This window comes from Procambarus clarkii, chromosome 8 (genome assembly GCF_040958095.1).
Source record: "Procambarus clarkii isolate CNS0578487 chromosome 8, FALCON_Pclarkii_2.0, whole genome shotgun sequence".
In the NCBI taxonomy this organism is placed as follows: domain Eukaryota; kingdom Metazoa; phylum Arthropoda; class Malacostraca; order Decapoda; family Cambaridae; genus Procambarus; species Procambarus clarkii.
In genome coordinates, this window is record NC_091157.1 from 14,373,600 (window position 1) to 14,384,062 (window position 10,463).

Below are 10,463 nucleotides of genomic sequence, written 5' to 3' on the forward strand. Positions count from 1 at the left end.
CAAATACAGACTGCAGCGGACACAGGCAATGTAAGGGGAATGTATGACGGCATCAAGCAGGCCCTCGGCCCAATCCAGAGGAAGACTGCTCCTCTGAAATCTGCCACTGGCGAGGTGATTCAGGACCAGACACTGCAGCTGAAGCGCTGGGTCGAGCACTACTTTGAGCTATACGCCAGGGACAATGTGGTCACCGAAGACGCCCTGAGCGCCATTGAGTGTGTGCCTGTGCTAATGGAGCTCGACAGTGAACCGACCCTCGAAGAACTCAGCGATGCCCTAGACTCCCTTGCTTCTGGTAAAGCTCCTGGTAAAGATGGCATTCCTGCTGAGACCTTGAAGTGCTGCAGAGGTAGCCTGCTCATGGAGCTGCATGAAATTCTCTGCCTCTGCTGGGAAGGAGAGGTGCCACAGGACATGAGGGATGCCAACATCGTCACGCTGTATAAGAATAAAGGTGACAGGGGCGACTGCAACAACTACCGTGGAATCTCCCTCCTCAGTATTGTCGGAAAGCTGTTTGCTTGAGTCGCATTGAAGAGGCTCCAAGTACTTGCAGAGAGAGTCTATCCAGAATCACAATGCGGATTCAGAGCTGACAGGTCCACCATCGACATGGTCTTTTCCCTCAGACAACTGCAGGGAACAGAAGCAGCCACTCTTCGTAGATCTGACGAAGGCCTTCGACCTCATCAGCAGGGATGGCCTGTTCAAGATCCTCCCCAAGATCGGATGCCCACCCAGGCTCCTCAGCATCATCAGATCTTTCCATGAGAACATGACGGGCACCGTGGTCTTTGATGGCCTAACATCAGACGCCTTTGACATCCGAAGTAGAGTAAAGCAGGGATGCGTACTGGCTCCAACCCTATTCGGGATTTTCTTTGCAGTTATGCTGCGGCACGCCTTCGGATCTGTCGCGGAAGGCATTTACCTCCGGACCAGGTCGGATGGAAAGCTCTTTAACCTCGCCAGGCTGAGAGCCAAGACGAAGGATTGGCTGAGGTGTCTGCGCGACTTCCTTTTTGCCGACGACGCAGCAGTCACTTCCCACTCAGCCGAAGACCTCCAACGGCTCATAACCCGCTTCAGCGAGGCCTCTCAGGCTTTCGGACTCACCATCAGCCTGAAGAAAACACAAGTCATGGGACAAGGAGTGGACTCCCCACCTGACATCGGCATCTTTGATTCCAAACTGGAAGTCGTTCACGACTTCGTGTACCTGGGCTCCACAATCTCTGACTCCCTCTCTCTTGATACGGAGCTAAACAAACGCATCGGTAAGGCATCTACTACCATGTCCAGACTGACAAAGAGAGTGTGGGCCAACAATAGGCTAACTGAGTATACTAAGATTCAGGTTTACAGAACCTGTGTCCTGAGCACTCTCCTTTATGGCAGTGAGTCTTGGATACTCTGCGCCCGTCAGGAAAAACAGCTAAATGCCTACCACATGCACTGCCTTCGAAACATCTTGGACATCACCTGGCAGGACAAAGTGACAAACAACAACGTCTTGGGGAGAGCAAGAACCACCAGCATGTACACAATGCTGAAACAGAGACGAATGCGCTGGCTCGGGCACGTTGTGCGAATGGGCGACGGCAGGATCCCCAAGGATCTCCTGTATGGAGAGCTGATGCAGGGAAAGCGTCCAACAGGCAAGCCCCAGCTACGGTACAAAGACGTATGCAAGAGGGACCTGAAAGCCATGGACGTCGATCTTGCTATATGGGAAACACTGGCTGCAGACCGTTCAGCCTGGGGGCAGTCTGTTCCAAGAGGTCTCTCCAAGTTCGAGGAGTCACTTGCCAAGGAATCGGAGGCAAAGAGACAGAGAAGGAAAGCCGGTAGCCAGGAAGACAGACCAGAATCGGACTTCGTTTGTGCTCGGTGTGGGATGGACTGCCACTCTCGGATTGGCCTCATCAGTCACACCAGACGCTGCACCAGGATTGACCACTAGGGCGCAACTCCATAGTCTCCCGACACCGAACGATGCCTGCTACAAATAGCTCAATGCCTTTTGGGTACAAATGCATATAGCTCAGTGCCATTTGGATATGTATATAAATAGCTCAATACCCCTTGGGTATGTATACAAATAGCTCGGTGCCCCTTGAGTATGAATACAAATAGCTTGGTGCCCCTTGGGTATGAATACAAATAGCTCGGTGTCCCTTGGGTATGAATACAAATAGCTCAGTGCTAAATGAACCTGTGTCGATATAGGGCAGCATTTGCTGGGCTTGAATATAATATACCCAGAATATTTAAGCAATATGTGGCTTGGATTGTTTGAAGAGTTTGTTAGACATATATATGAATGAGTTTTTGTGGATATATGCAGAAGCTGCCTCATATGGGCCAATAGAAGCTGCCACATATTGCTCAATAGAAGCTGCCACATATGGACCAATAGAAGCTGCCACGTATTGGTCATTAGAAGTTGCCACATATGGGCCAATAGAAGCTGCCACATATGGGCCAATAGAAGCTGCCACATATTTGTCAATAGAAGCTGCTACATATGGGCCAATAGTAACTGCTTCGTATTCACCAATGGAAGCTGCCTCGTATGGTTGAATAGGAGCCGTCTCGAAATTGGAGCATACGTGGCCCAATTAGAGTGGCCACGTATGGGCCAATAAAAGCTGCCTTGTATGGGTCAGTTTGAGCTTCCTGGTATGAACCAATAGGAGCTGCCTGTATGGGTAAATAGAAGCTGCCTTGTATGGGCTAATTGGAGCTGCCTGGTATGAACCAATAGGAGCTTCCTGTATGGGTAAATAGAAGCTGCCTTGTATGCAGCCCATCCTCTGAACAGACAGTACGTTTTAATACTAAATGTAATAAGTACAATCCTGACTATCGGCATAGTAAATAAATACTCTTAATCGCCAGCATCGCACCAAAATATTTTGAATATTAGAATTTACCTGAAAAGCTGTATAGAAAACCACGATCAAACCTATCCTTGGGAGTGTAGGAGAACACGCATGTAAATACCATTTATTGCTTCTCAATTACAATTAGTACTTAACCTATAGCTATATTGATATTACAATTTTATTAAACTAATAAAACAAAACTAAAGTCTTTCAATAAATTATAAAGCAACTCAGGATATTTTCAAATTTTGTATAAAATCTCTATTGTTTATTAAAACTGAAAGAAATTCTATATTTTAGTTTTATATTTTAGAAAGTTTTATATTTAAAACTTGTGTTTATAGCATTGAACACAAACTTCAACTTAATAATTTTGAGTGTAGTAACAGAAAATGAGGAGAATATATGGGGAGGTAAATGTAATAGCAGAATTAAATGTATTTATATACTATGTAAACAGTCAAGAATGTACTTATTACATTTAGTATTAAAACGTAATGTCTATTCGGAGGAAGAGTTGCAGCATGGGCCAATTGGAGCTGCCTGGTATGAACCAATAGGAGCTGCCTGTATGGGTCAATAGAAGCTGCCTTGTATGGGTCAATAGAAGCTGCCTTGTATGGGTCAATAGAAGCTGCCTTGTATGGGTCAATAGAAGCTGCCTTGTATGGGTCAATAGAAGCTGCCTTGTATGGGTCAATAGAAGCTGCCTTGTATGGGTCAATAGAAGCTGCCTTGTATGGGTCAATAGAAGCTGCCTTGTATGGGTCAATAGAAGCTGCCTTGTATGGGTCAATAGAAGCTGCCTTGTATGGGTCAATAGAAGCTGCCTTGTATGGGTCAATAGAAGCTGCCTTGTATGGGTCAATAGAAGCTGCCTTGTATGGGTCAATAGAAGCTGCCTTGTATATGTCAATAGAAGCTGCCTTGTATGGGCCAATTGGAGCTGCCTGGTATGAACCAATAGGAGCTGCCTGGTATAGGCCAATTGGAGATGCCTGATATGGGCCATTAGGAGCTGCCTGATATGGGTCAATGGAAGCTGCCTTGTATGGACCAATAGGAGCTGCCTGGTAAGGACCAATAGGATCTGCTTAGTATGCGCCAATAAGAGCTGCCGTGTATGGACCAATATAAGGTGCCAAGTATGGGCCAATAAGAGCTGCCTAGCATGAACATAAGAACAAAGATAACTGCAGAAGGCCTATTGGCCCATACGAGGCCGCTCCTATCTATAACCACCCAATCCCATTCATATACATCCAGTCAGTCAGGTGCAGTCACAGTGAGAGGTTGTGTTAGCTGGAGCTCCGATTCAAAATAACATTATTATTGCAATAATGGAAGGATTAGTGAAGGATTTAGTGAGTATGGTTGGAGCTCTGAGAGCAGAGATGGATTCCCTGCAGGAGGAGGTACGACGGCTGAGACTTCAGGAGGAGGCAAGTGTTGACGGGACCTCATTAAGAAGGACTGACGGGACCAGTATTAAGAAGTCCTCGTCTTGGCAAGTTGTGAAAGACAGGGGTCTTAAGAAGACCTTGGCAAAACCGACAACTAATAGTCTACACCTTAGGACTTTTAACGTATTTGACGTATTAGAGGACGAGTGCTGTGTTGAACCTGTTGTTCAACGAGGTGGCAAAGACAAAGTAACGAGGAGCATTGAAGCGCAGGTCCCTCAAACTGCTCGAAAGGAAAAGGGAGAATCTAAGCGAATTTTGGTTGTGGGAGATTCCCAGGTGAGGTATTTAGACAGAACGTTTTGTGCCAGAGATAGGGGGAACAGATTAAGGGTTTGCTATCCGGGAGCTGGAATTGGTGATATTGTTGGAAACATGAATGATATTATGACGGGAAATGGGAACAAACCCATTATTTGTATTAGTGCAGGGGGTAATGATGTTGGGCGAGTTAGGAGTGGGGAACTAATACAGAGATTTAGGACAGCCATTGAATTAGTTAGGAGCAAGGGAGGAATCCCGATCATATGTGGCATTCTTCCAAGAAAGGGAGTGGGAAATGAATGGATGTCGAGGGCACTTGGTGTCAATTGCCGGCTGGAAAGATATTGCAAATCAAATGCAATATCTTTCATAGACAACTGGGAACACTTCTATGGAAGAAATGAAATGTATGCTCGTGATGGGGTGCATCTATCGAGGGCTGGCGTTGTTGCTGTTGCGAACTCGTTAGAAGAAGTGGTTAGAGGTGTTTGTTTGGGTTTAAACTGTTAGTAGATAGTGGTATGGGAATTGATTCGGAGGAAGGAAGTAATAAAAGTATGTGTTCGTGGGAGAAAAGAATTGGCAAAAAGATCAGGGAAAGAAAAGGGTCTCAAAATAACAATTCACTTAGGGTATATTACACTAACAGTAGAAGTCTAAGAAATAAAATTAATGAATTAAATGCTCTTGTCTGCACAGAAAAAATATATATTATTGCACTTACCGAAACGTGGATGAATGTAGAAAATAGAGAACTATTAGCTGAATATCAGATAAATGGATTTAAACTATTTCACACAGATATATATATTAGACGAGGAGGGGGAGTAGCCATATATGTTAGGGACAATTAGAAATGTAGTCTCAAAGAGGGAATCAAAACTGAGCCACACACAGAAACTATTTGGATAGAATTAAAGGAAAAAGCAAATAATATTATAATAGGAGTTATATATAGGCCACCAAATTTAGACAGAATTGAAGCAAAGCATCTATGGGATGAAATATCTAGAGCATCTAGATCTAACAGTATTTATGTCATGGGTGACTTTAATTTTAGTGGAATAAACTGGGTGAACAAAACAGGAAATAGTGAAGCAGAAGATTTTCTAGAATTAATTGACGATTGCTTTCTTACGCAACACATTAAGGAACCAACGCGGGAAAATAATATTTTAGATTTAGTGTTAACTAACAGGGAAACACAAATTAATGACATCGAAATAGGGAGTGAGCTAGGGAACAGTGATCACAAAGTAATCCGATTTAGCATAGAATGGAATAGACCTGTAGGAGAAAATTCTGTTAAAGTGCCAGATTTTCGAAAAGCTGATTTTAATAGCCTAAGAAATTTTTTTGGTCAAATAGATTGGAAAGTCTTGGGTATGGGGTGTGGGCCGGTCTTAGAGCGAGACATGAACCCAGCGATAGGTGACGTAAAAGGGGATTTTGATGTGGATTTAATATATAACTTATTTAAGAATATTCTAAACATAGCACAGGAACGTAGTATACCATACAAATTGAATAGATCGAATACTAATGACCCAAAGTGGATAACAAATAATTTAAAGAACCTTATAGGTAAAAAGAGAGCTTGGTACAAAAGGATCAAGAATGGGGAAGTCAGTTTAAAACAGGAATTCATACAACTGGTTAGAAATGTTAAAAAAGAGATTAGGAAAGCAAAAAGAAACTATGAAGTTCGCATAGCAGAGCAAGCAAAGTCAAATCCTAAAGGGTTTTTTCAGCTATATCGAACTAAGACTAGGGAAAGGATAGGTCCATTAAAATCTGAGACAGGTCAAATAACGGATAATGATAAGGAGATGAGTAGTATTTTTAACAAATATTTTATATCTGTATTTACTAAAGAAGAACTTAACAATATGCTTTCAGCCGAACAAGTCTATGTGGGTGGGGATGAGGACAGGTTGACTAGTTTAGCAGTTACCAGGGAGGATGTAATTAAACAATTAGAAAAACTAAAACCAAACAAATCCCCAGGGCCGGATGAAGTGTTTGCCAGGGTGCTTAAAGAATGCAAAGAGGAGCTTTCCGAGCCACTGTCTACCATATATAATAAATTAATAGAGTCAGGCAGAGTGCCATAGTCGTAGCTAATGCGGTACCAATTTTTAAGAAAGGAGATAGATCACTTGCGTCAAACTATCGGCCAATTAGCCTAACGTCTATTGTGGGAAAGTTACTTGAATCAATAATTGCAAATACAATTCGTCTCCATCTTGAAAAACATAAATTAATAAATGAGTCGCAACATGGTTATACAAATGACCGTTCATGTTTAACAAATCTGCTAACTTTTTATTCCAGCATAGTTGAGGCAGTTGATAGTGGTAAGGATTGTGATGTTGTGTACCTTGACTTTAGCAAAGCTTTTGATACAGTGCCACATGAAAGACTAATTAAAAAAATAGAAGCTCATGGTATTGGGTGTGCTACATTAAGTTGGATTAGGGCATGGCTATTCCAAAGGAAACAGAGAGTTTGTATAAATGGGGTTAAGTCAGAGTGGGATAATGTTGTTAGTGGAGTACCTCAGGGCTCTGTCCTGGGACCTCTGTTGTTTATAATATATATAAATGATTTAAATTCAGGTTTGAGTAGCAACATTTGCAAATTTGCTGTTGATACGAAAATCGGTAGGGAAATTAATTCGGAGGAGGACTCACTATCACTTCAAGTTGATCTAGATAGGGTTTTGAAATGGTCAAAGGATTGGCAAATGCAGTTTAATGCTGATAAATGTAAAGTTCTGAGGCTAGGTAATGATGATAGAGTTACAAGATACGAGCTAGATGGTGTTGAGATTGCGAAGTCGGATTGCGAAAGGGATCTGGGAGTTATGATTAGTAAGAATTTAAAACAAAAGGATCAATGCATGAATGTTCATAATAAGGCGAATAGGACACTGGGATTTATTAATCGAAGCGTTAGTAACAAGACACCTGGTGTGGTTCTTAAGCTATATCTTGCTCTGGTTAGGCCCATTTAGATTATGCAGTTCAGTTTTGGTCGCCGTATTATAGAATGGATATAAATTCACTTGAACGTGTCCAACGTAGGATGACTAAGTTAATTCCCCAAATTAGAAATCTTTCATATGAAGAGAGATTAACAAAGCTTAAGTTGCATTCACTGGAAAGGCAAAGAGTTAGGAGTGACATGATAGAGGTTTACAAGTGGATGAATGGACATAACAGGGTGGATATTAATAGGGTATTAAAAATATCAACACAAGACATAACACGAAACAATGGGTATAAATTGGATAATTTTAGATTTAGGAAAGACTTGGGTAAATACTGGTTCAGTAACAGGGTTGTTGATTTGTGGAACCAATTGCCGCGTAACGTGGTGGAGGTGGGGTCCCTCGACTGTTTCAAGCGCGGGTTGGACAAGTATATGAGTGGGATTGGGTGGTTATAGATAGGAGCTGCCTCATATGGGCCAATAGTCCTTCTGCAGTTACCTTTGTTCTTATGTTCTTATCATCATTACCTAGCCTCAGAACTTTACATTTATCAGCATTAAACTGCATTTGCCAATCCTTTGACCATTTCAAAACCCTATCTGGATCAACTTGAAGTGATAGTGAGTCCTCCTCCGAATTAATTTCCCTACCGATTTTTGTATCATCGGCAAATTTGCAGATGTTGCTACTCAAACCTGAATCTAAATCTATATTATATATTATAAACAACAGAGGTCCCAGGACAGAGCCCTGAGGTACTCCACTAACAACATTATCCCACTCTGACCTAACCCCATTTATACTAACTCTGTTTCCTTTGGAATAGCCATGCCCTAATCCAACTTAATATAGCACCCCCAATACCATGAGCTTCTATTTTTTTAATTAGTCTTTCATGTGGCACTGTATCAAAAGCTTTGCTAAAGTCAAGGTACACAACATCACAATCCTTACCACTATCAACTGCCTCAACTATGCAGGAATAAAAAGTTAGCAAATTTGTTAAACATGAACGGTCATTTGTATAACCATGTTGCGACTCATTTATTAATTTATGTTTTTCAAGATGGAGACGAATTGTATTTGCAATTATTGATTCAAGTAACTTTCCCACAATAGACGTTAGGCTAATTGGCCGATAGTTTGACGCAAGTGATCTATCTCCTTTCTTAAAAATTGGTACCACATTAGCTACCTTCCATGACTCTGGCACTCTGCCTGACTCTATTGATTTATTAAATATGGTAGACAGTGGCTCGGAAAGCTCCTCTTTGCATTCTTTAAGCACCCTGGCAAACACTTCCTCCGGCCCTGGGGATTTGTTTGGTTTTAGTTTTTCTAATTGTTTAATTACATCCTCCCTGGTAACTGCTAAACTAGTCAACCTGTCCTCATCCCCACCCACATAGACTTGTTCGGCTGAAAGCATATTGTTAAATTCTTCTTTAGTAAATACAGATATAAAATATTTGTTAAAAATACTACTCATCTCCTTATCATTATCCGTTATTTGACCTGTCTCAGATTTTAATGGACCTATCCTTTCCCTAGTCTTAGTTCGATATAACTGAAAAAACCCTTTAGGATTTGACTTTGCTTGCTCTGCTATGCGAACTTCATAGTTTCTTTTTGCTTTCCTAATCTCTTTTTTAACATTTCTAACCAGTTGTATGAATTCCTGTTCTAAACTGACTTCCCCATTCTTAATCCTTTTGTACCAAGCTCTCTTTTTACCTATAAGGTTCTTTAAATTATTTGTTATCCACTTTGGGTCATTAGTATTCGATCTATTCAATTTGTATGGAATACTACGTTCCTGTGCTTTGTTTAGAATATTCTTAAATAAGTTATATATTAAATCCACATCGAAATCCCCTTTTACGTCACCTATCGCTGGGTTCATGTCTCGCTCCAAGACCGGCCCACACCCCATACCCAAGACTTTCCAATCTATTTGACCCAAAAAATTTCTTAGGCTATTAAAATCAGCTTTTCGAAAATCTGGCACTTTAACAGAATTTTCTCCTACAGGTCTATTCCATTCTATGCTAAATCGGATTACTTTGTGATCACTGTTCCCTAGCTCACTCCCTATTTCGATGTCATTAATTTGTGTTTCCCTGTTAGTTAACACTAAATCTAAAATATTATTTTCCCGCGTTGGTTCCTTAATGTGTTGCGTAAGAAAGCAATCGTCAATTAATTCTAGAAAATCTTCTGCTTCACTATTCCCTGTTTTGTTCACCCAGTTTATTCCACTAAAATTAAAGTCACCCATGACATAAATACTGTTAGATTTAAATGCTCTAGATATTTCATCCCATAGATGCTTTGCTTCCATTCTGTCTAAATTTGGTGGCCTATATATAACTCCTATTATAATATTATTTGGTTTTTCGTTTAATTCTATCCAAATAGTTTCTGTGTGTGGCTCAGTTTTGATTCCCCTCTTTGAGACTACATTTCAAATTGTCCCTAACATATATGGCTACTCCCCCTCCTCGTCTAATATATATATCTGTGTGAGATAGTTTAAATCCATTTATTTGATATTCAGCTAATAGTTCTCTATTTTCTACATTCATCCACGTTTCGGTATGTGCAATAATATCTATTTTTTTCTGTGCAGACAAGAGCATTTAATTCGTTAATTTTATTTCTTAGACTTCTACTGTTAGTGTAATATACCCTAAGTGAATTGTTATTTTGAGGCCCTTTTCTTTCCCTGATCATTTTGCCAATTCTTTTCTCCCACGAACACTTACTTTTATTACCTCCTTCCTCCAAATCAATTCCCATACCACTATCTACTAACAGTTTAAACCCAAACAAACACCTCTAACCACTGGT